The sequence below is a fragment of the Arachis stenosperma genome, chromosome 4 (genome assembly GCF_014773155.1).
Source record: "Arachis stenosperma cultivar V10309 chromosome 4, arast.V10309.gnm1.PFL2, whole genome shotgun sequence".
In the NCBI taxonomy this organism is placed as follows: domain Eukaryota; kingdom Viridiplantae; phylum Streptophyta; class Magnoliopsida; order Fabales; family Fabaceae; genus Arachis; species Arachis stenosperma.
In genome coordinates, this window is record NC_080380.1 from 31,547,461 (window position 1) to 31,557,586 (window position 10,126).

Below are 10,126 nucleotides of genomic sequence, written 5' to 3' on the forward strand. Positions count from 1 at the left end.
AGAGAAGCTCTTCATGCTTCCTCTCCATGGTAACAGAGGGATATCCTTGAGCTTTAAACACAAAGAATTCTTCATTCACTTGAATGATCAATTTTCCTCTGTCAACATCAATCACAGCCTTTGCTGTGGCTAGGAAGGGTCTCCTAAGGATGATGGATTCATCCATGCACTTCCCAGTCTCTAGGACTATGAAATCAGCAGGGATGTAATGGTATTCAACCTTTACCAGAACATCCTCTACAAGTCCATAAGCTTGTTTTCTTGAGTTGTCTGCCATTTCTAGTGAGATTCTTGCAGCTTGCACCTCAAAGATCCCTAGCTTCTCCGTTACAGAGAGAGGCATGAGGTTTATACTTGACCCTAAGTCACACAGAGCCTTCTTAAAGGTCATGGTGCCTATGGTACAAGGTATTGAGAACCTTCCAGGGTCCTGTCTCTTTTGAGGTAATCTCTGCCCAGTCAAGTCATCCAGTTCTTCGGTGAGCAAAGGGGGTTCATTCTCCCAAGTCTCATTACCAAATAACTTGTCATTTAGCTTCATGATTGCTCCAAGGTATTTAGCAACTTGCTCTTCAGTGATATCTTCATCCTCTTCAGAGGAAGAATACTCATCCGAGCTCATGAATGACAGAAGTAAATCCAATGGAATCTCTATGGTCTCATTATGAGCCTCAAATTCCCATGGTTCCTCATTAGGGAACTCATTGGAGGCCAGTGGACATCCATTGAGGTCTTCCTCAGTGGCGATCACTGCCTCCTCCTCCTCTCCAAGTTCGGCCATGTGGGTCACGTTAATGGCCTTACACTCTCCTTTTGGATTCTCTTCTGTATTGCTTGGAAGAGTACTAGGAGGGAGTTCAGTAACTTTCTTACTCAGCTGACCCACTTGTGCCTCCAAGTTTCTGATGGAGGACCTTATTTCAGTCATGAAACTTTGAGTGGTTTTGATTAGATCAGAGACCATGGTTGCTAAGTCAGAGTGGCTCTGCTTAAAATTCTCTGTCTGTTGCTGAGAAGATGATGGAAAAGGCTTGCCATTGCCAAACCTGTTTCTTCCACCATTATTATTGTTGAAACCTTGTTGAGGTCTCTGTTGATCCTTCTATGAGAGATTTGGATGATTTCTCCATGAAGGATTATAGGTGTTTTCATAGAATTCTCCTATGTAATTCACCTCTTCCATTGAAGGGTTCTCAGGATCATAAGCTTCTTCTTCAGATGAAGCATCCTTAGTACTGCCTGGTGCAGCTTGCATTCCAGACAGACTTTGAGAAATCATATTGACTTGCTGAGTCAATATTTTGTTCTGAGCCAATATGGCATTCAGAGTATCAATCTCAAGAACTCCTTTCTTCTAATTCGCCCCATTGTTTACAAGATTCCTTCAGAAGTGTACATGAATTGGTTATTTGTAACCATTTTAATGAGTTTTTGAGCTTCTGTAGGCGTCTTCTTCAGATGAAGAGATCCTCCAGCAGAGCTATCCAATGACATCTTGGACAGTTCAGCCAGACCATGATAGAAGATACCTATGATGCTCCATTCAGAAAGCATGTCAGAAGGACACTTTCTGATCAATTGTTTGTATCTTTCCCAAGCTTCATAGAGGGATTCACCTTCCTTCTGTCTGAAGGTTTGGACTTCCACTCTAAGCTTACTCAATTTTTGAGGTGGAAAGAACTTTGCCAAGAAAGCATTGACTAGCTTTTCCCAAGAGTTCAGGCTTTCTTTAGGTTGTGAGTCCAACCATATCCTAGCTCTGTCTCATACAGCAAAAGGGAATAGCATAAGTCTGTAGACCTCAGAGTCAACCCCATTAGTCTTGATAGTGTCACAGATTTGTAAGAATTCAGCTAAAAACTGATGAGGATCTTCCAATGGAAGTCCATGGAACTTGCAATTCTGTTGCATTAGAGAAACTAATTGAGGCTTAAGCTCAAAGTTGTTTTCTCCAATGGCAGGGATAGAGATGCTTCTCCCATAGAAGTCGGGAGTAGGTGCAGTAAAGTCACCCAGCACCTTCCTTGCATTATTGGCATTGTTGTTGTTTTCGGCTGCCATGGTTTCTTCTTGTTTGAAGATTTCTGTTAGGTCCTCTACAGAGAGTAGTGCTTTAGCTTCTCTTAGCTTTCTCTTCAAGGTCTTTTCAGGTTCAGGGTCAGCCTCAACAAGAATGCTTTTGTCTTTGCTCCTACTCATATGAAAGATAAGAGATCAAGAAAATATGGAATCCTCTATGTCACAGTATAGAGATTCCTTGAGGTGTCAGAGGAAAAGAAAAATAGAAGGAAGAAGTAGAAAATTCGAACTTATCAAGAAAGATGGAGTTCGAATTGTGCATTAAGGAGGAGTGTTAGTCCATAAATAGAAGGATGTGAAAAGAGGGGAAGAAATTTTCGAAAATTAAAGTGAATTAATTAAAAAATTTTGAAAAAATAGTATTTGATTTTTGAAGACTAAGTTGGAAAAGAGATAAAGTGATTTTTGAAAAAGATTTTTGAAAGTAGAAATCAAAAAGATATGATTGAAAACTATTTTGAAAAAGATGTGATTAAGAAGATATGATTGAAAAGATATAGTTTTAAAAAGATATGATTGAGAAGATATGATTTGAAAAACAATTTAAAAAGATTTGATTTTGAAAATTAATGACTTGGCTAACAAGAAAGATATGATTTAGACATTAAACCTTTCTCAACAGAAAAGGCAACATAATTTCTAGCGAAAAGAAAATAAAGATATCAAAATTCTTAATGAGAATTCCAGGAATCATGCAATGTTAGTCTAAAGCTTTAGTCTAAAGAAATTAGACATGGCTAGCCAAGCTTCAGCAGGACATTACATTCAAGAGCTAAATTGATGAGAATCAATCAGCTTTGGTGATGATAAGAACATCACCTTGAAACACTAGAATTCATTCTTAAGAACTCTGAAGAAAAATACCTAAGCTAAGCAACAAGATGAACCGTCAGTTGTCCAAACTCAAACAATCCCCGGCAACGGCGCCAAAAACTTGGTGCACGAAATTGTGATCATCAATGGCGCCATCAACATGGTACGCTCAATTGCAATCTCAACTCTTTATCACAACTTCGCACAACTAACTAGCAAGTGCACTGGGTCGTCCAAGTAATAAACCTTACGCGAGTAAGGGTCGAACCTACGGAGATTGTTGGTATGAAGCAAGCTATGGTCACCTTGTAAATCTCAGTCAGGCAGACTCAAATGGTTATGGAGGATATATGAATAAAACATAAAACAATGATAGAGATACTTATGTAATTCGTTGGTGAGAATTTCAGATAAGCGTATGGAGATGCTTTGTCCCTTCTGTCTCTCTGCTTTCCTACTGTCTTCATCCAATCCTTCTAACTCCTTTCCATGGCAAGCTGTATGTTGGGTATCACCGTTGTCAATGGCTACAGTCCCGTCCTCTCAGTGAAAATGTTCAACGCACTCTGTCACAGCACGGCTATTCAGCTGTCGGTTCTCGATCATGTCGGAATAGAATCCAGTGATTCTTTTGCATCTGTCACTAACGCCCTACAATCGCGAGTTTGAAGCTCGTCACAGTCATTCAATCCTTGAATCCTACTCAGAATACCACAGACAAGGTTTAGACCTTCCGGATTCTCTTGAATGCTGCCATCAATTCTAGCTTATACCACGAAGATTCCGATTAAAGAATCCAAGAGATAAACATTCAAGCCTTGTTTGCTTGTAGAACGGGAGTGGTTGTCAGGCACGCATTCATAAGTGAGAATGATGATGAGCGTCACATAATCATCACATTCATCATGTTCTTGGGTGCAAATGAATATCTTAGAACAAGAATAGGCTGAATTGAATAGAAGAACAATAGTAATTGCATTGATACTTGAGGTACAGCAGAGCTCCACACCTTAATCTATGGTGTGTAGAAACTCCACCGTTGAAAATACATAAGAACAAGGTCTAGGCATGGCCGAATGGCCAGCCTCCCATAATCTAAGAACTAGACGTCCAAAGATGATCCTAAGATCTAAAATGATCAAAAGATGAAAATACAATAGCAAAAGGTCCTATTTGTAGATAACTAGTAGCCTAGGGTTTACAAAGATGAGTAAATGACATAAAAATCTACTTTCGGGCCTACTTGGTGTGTGCTTGGGCTGAGCATTGAAGCTTTCATGTGAAGAGACTTTTCTTGGAGTTAAACGCCAGCTTTTGTGCCAGTTTGGGCGTTTAACTCCCATTCTTGTGCCAGTTCCGGCGTTAAACGCTAGAATTCTTGAGCTGACTTGGAACGCCTGTTTGGGCCATCAAATCTCGGGAAAAGTATAAACTATTATACATTGCTGGAAAGCCCAGGATGTCTACTTTCCAACGCAGTTAAGAACGCACCAATTAGGCTTCTGTAACTCCAGAAAATCCACTTTGAGTGCAGGGAGGTCAGAATCCAACAGCATCTGCAGTTCTTTTTAGCCTCTGAATCAGATTTTTGCTCAGGTCCCTCAATTTCAGCCAGAAAATACCTGAAATCACAGAAAAACACACAATCTCATAGTAAAGTCCAAAAAAGTGAATTTTAAATAAAAACTAATAAAAAATAATAAAAACTAACTAAAACATACTAAAAACATACTAAAAACAATGCCAAAAAGCGTATAAATTATCCGCTCATCATCTTCCAAAGTAGTTTTCTAATTATCATCAATCTTGTCTTCCTCTTCTTTGTCGCCATTGACCCCGTCTTCTAGTGAAAGTGCGTCGACATCTAGTCCAAGGTTAATGATGTCATCATCTATAACAGAAGACCTAAGGGTGATTGGCTCACCGGTATCAACCACTATTCTCAAAGGAGTTGGGTCCTCAATTTGGTAAGTTTCTTGACCCTCTATCCTATCATCAGTGTAAGGACCGGAATAACCGTTTTAATAAAATAATAATTTTTAATTTCATGGAATAGGCTCTAAAATATAGAAGTGTTCTTTTGAAACTAAAAAGGTAAAATTTGAATTCAATAAATTTTTTTGAGTGGGAAAATATATCTTTTACGGAAAATCTTTGTAAAAATGCGTACCGGTGCTTAAGCCGGCAGTATCGGCTCTAATCTGTTCGGTACTGCGTATTTTGAAAAAATAAAATTTTGAAAATTTAATTTATTATTTTGAAAGGACAAAAATAATTTAGAATGTAAAACCGGGCACTAATCTTAAGATTTTGGCCCAAAGTTGGACCAAATAGACCTAAAACACTAACAAGTTGGACTGGACCTAAACCGAGCCCAAGGCCCAACATATATATGCATGTTTAATGAGCTTTCAGCTTATTTTAACCTTGGAAACAAGAAAGGGGCGCAGCTTTGAGAGAGAAGAGAGCAAAGGTTTTGGTGACTATTCACAATCAACTTCCGGTGACCATAACTTGAGCTATGGAGCTCCGATTGACAAGTCGTTTGCGGCCACGTGTCGCTCTCGCCAAGCCCGTTATTTCTAAAAAAGTTTTGTTGGAAAAAACTCTTTCTCTAGCTCCGGTTTTCTTCCCTAAGTGATTTCACGTTTTTATATTTAGTTTTTGAGTAGATTTTGTGATTTTGTTTGTTTAGGGGTAATCTAGCATTGAAATATTGTTGGATTTTGCTCCTAATCTCATTGAGTAAGGTAATGTCTCACTGAACCCTTGTGTTTAGTTGTTTTTGTGAATCCTAGGTTTGATGTTAGTATGTTGTATGATGTTAGATTAAGTTTTGGTGTTTGTTGGAGTTGGTTTGAGGCTTTTGGATCGAGCTTGGTGGCTTGGTTTTGGTGTTTGGTACATTTTGAAAATCGGCCAAGGTATGGTTTTGGTTTTCTTTATGTAATATATATTGTTTCGTGAACCTTAGGCTAGTTGATCTTAAGATAGGATTGAATGTTTGAGTGTATGCTTAATTGTATGTAATTTTGATGTTTGAAGACAAGTTGTATGGTGGTAATGACAATATAGAGTTTTGGGATGTGGAATATATGATATTATCAATGTTGATTGTTGGTATTTAATGACAATAGAGGTTGATGATGAATGTTGTGATTTATTGTTGTTGATGAGGGTTTGTTGATATTGTTGATGATTGATGATGAATATTGATATTGTTGGTAATGAATGGTGAGTCTTGATATTGTTGAATATGATTATGATGAGTGGTGATAAATTTTGATGATGATAAATTGATGCTTGGATTGATAAGTGTTGAAGGAGTTGATAAATTGGGATATTAAAAGTTGGATGTTGTATAATTGAATAATGATGGAATTTATGAGTTTTTGTGTGAATTAGGTTGAATTTAGAGTTGGATGAGGTGAGTATTAAATGGTTTAGATCATTAAATTATTGATATGGTTAAGGAATGCTTGGTATGAACTTTTGAGTAGTTTTGATATTGTTGGGCTGTGAATCATTTGGTTTTATGCCAACCTTGGCGGATCATATCTTGAGCTATAGTTTTTGAAATTGATTGAACTTTTATCAAACTAAAGATAATTCAAAGAGTCTTAAAATGGTATAAATTTTGTGGAAATCAGAATTTTGTAGAAAGAGATATAATCGTTGGAAGTTGGTGTAAAAAATTTGATTTTTGTGATATTGCAGAAATTGTGAGTTTTGGTTTGTGTGCGCACGTACACTCTGGTGCGCACGCATACATAGAGATATGCCTACAGTTGAGAGCGTTCGCACACTCTAGTGCGCACACGAACTCTGTGAAATTTGCAAGTCGTGCGTATGCACAACATCATGCGTACACGCATGCTGGGAAGTGCTTTCTGTTGAGGGCGTTCTTACGTATGTGTGTGTGCACTCAAAATAGCACATTTTACTTTGTGTGCATACGCACACCACTATGCGTACGCACACTGCACTATTTTTCAATGAAAACCTAATTTTTAACCATTTTACCTGTCCAGCAAGCTTGCAAACTTCCGTAACACTTATTTAAAATCTTTTTGCTAGTATTTAGACTTTGAATCAAGGGAGAACACAATAAGTGAAATAAAAAAGGGTATTTATGGTTATGAGTTTAGAAGACAGAGGTTTAGGTTTCTGAAGTTGTGGGTGAGCGGGTGGAATACTATATTGGGGATGACTAAGAGGACTTGAGAGGTGATGATAGTTGAGGGTAAATTTGAGAAAATGTTAAACTGATGATGGTTATGATGAGTTGAGGACTCATAAAGAAATGATGAATTTGTTGAATATTGAGAGTGTGCCAGGCACTATATCCTTGTGTTAAGTACGATACTGTGCAGGGAACTATATCCCTGGGTAGAATGATGATTGATAACCTTTTCTACTACAAGAGTCTGTCAGGTACTATATTCTTGGGTTAAGCATGCAAGTGTGCCAGGCACTATATTCTTGGGTTAAGTATGAGAGTGTGCATGGCATCATATCCCTGGTGTGGCAGAAAAGCTACATCCGAAAGCTTGTGCGAGTTGACATTTATATACCGACAAGTGATATCTGATGCACGAAAACTTGTCTCTCAACAAATTTTCCTTCGGCAAGTATACTGAATTGTCGTCAAGTAAAAACTCACAATAGAGTGAGGTTGAATCCCACAGGGATTGATTAGTTAAGCAACTTTAGTTGGAAGAATATGCTAGTTGAGCTAAACAGAGTGTAGTTGATGTTGCAGGAAATTAAATGGCGGGAAAGTAAATTGCAGAAAATAAAGTGCAGAATCTTAAATGGCGAATCAGGGAGACGAACATGGAAATAAATGGCAGAAAGTAAAGAGAATGGGTAAGATCAGAGATGGAAAATTCATTGGGCTTAGGAGATGTTGTATTCTCCGGATCAAATTCATTTTCATCTTTTCCTCAATCAAAGCATCTATTGATCTCCTTGACAATCTTAAGTGATTGGATTCCAATTCCTTGGCAACCCAATCTCTCTAAGCTTGAACAATTGCCCAATTCCTTGATTTAATTGCTCATGGGAAGAGATGAAGTATGGTCACGGATTATACCACATGTATTTCCAAATCAAAGTGTTGGGAGGATTACATGTCACTATATCCGCCCAAACCCCAATTTGGTCCAAAATGAGAAAGCATTTCTAGCATGATCTCCTCATCCCTTTTTCAAGGCTTAGAGGAGATCCAATTATGGAGAGTTTCTTTTCCAAGACAACTAACCAATTGAATTAAGATCGAAAGCTTTCTAGTAAATCAATAGAAGAGAAGGAAGAAGAAGAATGAAAACTATAATTGATCCATCAAATTACAACAGAGCTCCCTAACCCAATGAAAGGGGTTCATTTGTTCATAGCTCTGGAAATGGAAAATGGCAGAAAAGAATACATGCTTAGCTAGAAAATGCAGAAAAGTAAATATACAGAGGGTATTTCTCCAAAGTGCCAAGTTTCTCTATAGTTCAAAACTACTCCTATATATATTACTCTTCTTGATCTTCCAGTGAGTTTTTCAAGCCTTGAATGTGGGCCTTAGATCTTAAGTTGAAGCAGTTACACTCTTTAGTGGGCTCAGCTTACAGAAAAGTGTGAGTTAGGCATGGGCGTTAGTGATGTTAACGTTAAGTGAAAATGTGGGTTCGAGAACGTTAGTGGCAATCACCTTTTTCACTAATGTTCCAACCCCAAAATAGTCCACGTTAACTTCAATGTTAGTGGTAGTAACGTGACCACTAACGTTACCTTATGATCATTCGCAAGCGTTATTGGGAATCACTTTTCTAATAACGTTGCCTTATGCCCCTCTTTTCCTACGTTAGAGTTCACGTTAGTATAACTAACGTGACTCTTAACGTGGGCATGCCTAGCTTCGAGAGCTTTAGTGACACTTACCTTTGTTACTAACGCTCCAAACGTCCCTCCTCCCCATGTTAGAGTTCTCGTTAACTAGGTTAATGTGGCCTCTAACGTGGTAGTGAATGCCATCTCCAACGTTAGTGACAAAGGTGAGTGTCACTAACGTTGGCTCATCAATCTTAGCTCCACGTTAACTTTCACGTTAGTGGTTTTAACGTGACCACTAACGTGGGCAATGTTGCCTTGATCCAACGTTAGTGACAAAGGTGAGTGTCACTAACGTTGGCATTGTCTTCCCTTCCACGTTAGAGTTCACGTTAACTAAGTTAACGTGACTCTTAACGTGGCCAATTGCCAACTTTTGGAGCGTTAGTGGTGTTCACGTTTACCACTAATGCTGGAGCTCCCTCTATCCCTACGTTAACTACCACGTTAATGTAGTTAACGTGGCAATTAACGTGGGCTTATGATGGCTTCACAAGCGTTATTGTCGACCACTTTTCTCATTAACGTTGCAAGCTCATTCCCATTCCACGTTAGTGGTCACGTTAATTAGATTAATGTGGCTACTAACGTGGTTCTTCCTTGCTTTTTTTGTCCTGAAACCAAGCAAATAAAGTGCATCAAAGCTCTAGCCCAGGTCATGAGATTATGCATCATCAAATTGTCATTCAATCCTTGTAAAATCCTCATGAATTCATGTAAAATTTACAATAGTTGCTTGAATCAAGGTGTAAGTGTATTTTCATTCAAAACTTGCCTTATTTACTAAGAAAATGCCTGAAACTACCCTAAAACAGTAAAGAAAAGGTCAGTGAAATTGGCCTAGATGCCCTGGCATCACAACACCAAACTTAAAGCTTGCTTGTCCCTAAGCAAGTACTGAAATATAGGAAGAATGAATGAAAGAACAAGATGAACAAACAATTATAATAGAAGTCAAATTCCTGGTTTATGGGGTTTCATGCATAGCAACTTAGGTTCATTCCTTTACTGGGTTTCAGGCCTTTATCATGCCCTTGCACACTTGTTTGATTGCATCCTTTGAGACTTCCTAATTATTGATCCTCCTTTCCCTTTCATGATTTATTGCATTCCTTTTTTTTTTGGCTAATTGCTCTGTAAGAGGGCGACTCTTTAGGATAAGCTTTCAGCCAATACTCCCGAACCAGTTGGTTCAAGGTGCTAGGTGTTAAGGCACCCCTAAGGACTTACTCCCTCAAGTCTCTTTCCCCATACATACACACCACAGGCATATGGTTTGTTATTTTTCTTTCTTGAGTCCTTGGTGTCCAGCACCTCTTTGGGTTGCTAAGTGTTCTGTAGCAAAGGTTACTCT

The 10,126-nt window shown here is 38.5% G+C and overlaps 1 non-coding gene across 1 annotated transcript; it reads left to right on the plus strand.

Annotated features, from left to right (window-relative positions):
- Positions 1-1,548: 1,548 nt before the first annotated feature.
- LOC130977795 (small nucleolar RNA R71) lies at positions 1,549-1,656 on the plus strand. Its single transcript, XR_009085471.1, has one exon. It is a non-coding gene; the product is annotated as a small nucleolar RNA R71 (small nucleolar RNA).
- Positions 1,657-10,126: the final 8,470 nt, after the last annotated feature.